General features: G+C 58.6%; 1 protein-coding gene across 1 annotated transcript in view; it reads right to left on the reverse strand.

The window, feature by feature from the left end:
- TIAM1 (T-cell lymphoma invasion and metastasis 1) overlaps positions 1-2,091 on the reverse strand; it is a 92,589-nt gene that overhangs the window by 84,484 nt on the left and 6,014 nt on the right. The gene's annotated exons all lie outside the window — the stretch shown is intronic.

Below are 2,091 nucleotides of genomic sequence, written 5' to 3' on the forward strand. Positions count from 1 at the left end.
TCGTTGAGTTCTTTAAACTATGTGCTCAGAGTGACTTAATGCAAATGTAAATACTGTAAAAACAAAGCAAATGCTGCGAGTAACACAGTACCTGGATGGTACACAACAGCGTACAATTATACACGGACATCTAGCCCGACAGCCGCGGTCCGCACTGCGCTTCTGACGGCGGTGGGACCTCAGGGCGCACGAGCAGCGGGCGTGTCCTCTGAGGCTGCCAGCGTGTGCTCTCCTGCACTCAGTCGCCACCCTCCTCTCAGGCCCCGGGGGACCACACGCTCTCCCTTCGGGGCTCGCTGCCAGAGTACCTCACGGGTGGTTTCCAGGGGGCGCCCCCAGGTCCTCTCGGGCATAGATTTCCAGCTCAGCTCGTGGGCCATGGCTGGTCGCCTGTCTGTTTGCCGCATTAACTGCAGGGGACGCGCTACCAGCGTGGCGCCAACCAGCTGCCCTGGGCGAGGCGGGTTCTCCGCGGGGATAAAGGCACTGACCTGGGGCTCCACGCCCACGTCCCAGAGGTGACCCTTAGCCACAAGGAATCGATGCCAAACCAAAGGCAAATGTTTCCGGGCTGTCTCCCGAGAGGCAGCTGGAGGCGTTAGCTGTCGACTAAGCCGACACTCAGCCAACAGAGAACAGAGGCCGCACCTCCACCTGTCACAGCTGCAGATAAAGTGACGTGACAGGGACACACCACCAGGGGGATCCAATTAGGGTCCAAGATGATCTGAACGCGTCCCTTAGACGGGAAGCTGCCGCAGAGCCGACTCGAAGCGGCACAGTGAGCACCGCCGGGGGTGCTGGGAAAGCCACTCAGTGAGGGTTAGAAAGGAGCCGCCTGGTCGACCAGGAGCCGAGGCTGAGGGGCTGGCACCCCACAAGCTCCCAATGACTCCGCGGGGCCTGTGGTTTCCGGGAAACTCGGGAACTGACCAGCCTGGCAGAGAAAATGTGAGGCAGCCTGCTCCGGGCAAGGTGGGTGCATGGGGGACAGGGGGACAGGGGGAGACGGGAACTCACTCCTAGGAGAGCGGACTGGACGCTAAATGACGGCCGGGGCACAGGAGCTGTTGGCAATAAGCAGACTTGCTTCAGACCAGAGGTTTCGTGGCGCCCAAGAGTGGGTACACCAGGCAGCGCCGGCTGCGCAGCCCAGGGCACCGGCCTCCTCTCCCTTCGGTTGTCAAATAGAAAAACACCAACAGCCAACACAGAGCCGTCTGGACGAATGAATCAAAATTATACCTTTCTTTTTCATCAGATCAGCAGAAAAGTAATACAGTTTTGGGTGTGCCTCAGAGTTTTGATAATTAGTTGATGGACAAAGATGAAAAAGGCTGCGAATCGCTGCTCTAGACTCTGGGGAAGAACTTGGCGTTAGCTTACAGCGCCGACCGTGGAAAAGCTGGGAGCTCCCCAGGCGTGGCCGTGGCCGTGGCCGTGCAATGGGCAGGCGGAGCCGCTGGGAGGGGCCGTGCACGGTGGTGCCTACTCAGCCCCGGGTGTCGGATCCTGGGGGGGGGACGTCCAGACCCCCCTCAGCTGGCTGCACGGACCTCTGTCCAGTCTACGCACAGAGCCAGACCGGGCGCTCGGAGATGCCTCCAGGCAAAACTCAAGTCCTCGGACTTTCCGGGGCACCACAGGCACCCGCTGGGGAGGCTGTGCAGGCTGAGCCCGGGGGCGTTCCCATCTGATCGCACTGACCACTGTCAGTCGCCGTGACTGCGCATCGACCACGGACCAGGCACTGGACTGGTATCATCACATTCAATCCCCAAGTCAACGGGATGGTGTCTGCTTCCCCGTCTCTCTTTCCTCCTCTCTTCACAGCACGCCCGATGTGCCCTCATACCAGTGACCTTCTAAAGCAGTGGTTCTCAACCTTCCTCATGCCACGACCCTTTAATGCAGTTCCTCATGTTGTGGTGACCCCCAACCATAAAATTATTTTCGTTGCTACTTCATGACTGTAATGTTGCTACTGTTATGAATCTTAATGTAAATATCTGATATGCGGGATGTATTTAGGTGACCCCTGTGAAAGGGTCGTTCGACCCCCAAAGGGGTCGTGACCCACAGGTTGAGAAC

Source organism: Myotis brandtii, unplaced genomic scaffold, assembly GCF_000412655.1.
Source record: "Myotis brandtii unplaced genomic scaffold, ASM41265v1 scaffold139, whole genome shotgun sequence".
In the NCBI taxonomy this organism is placed as follows: Eukaryota; Metazoa; Chordata; class Mammalia; order Chiroptera; family Vespertilionidae; genus Myotis; species Myotis brandtii.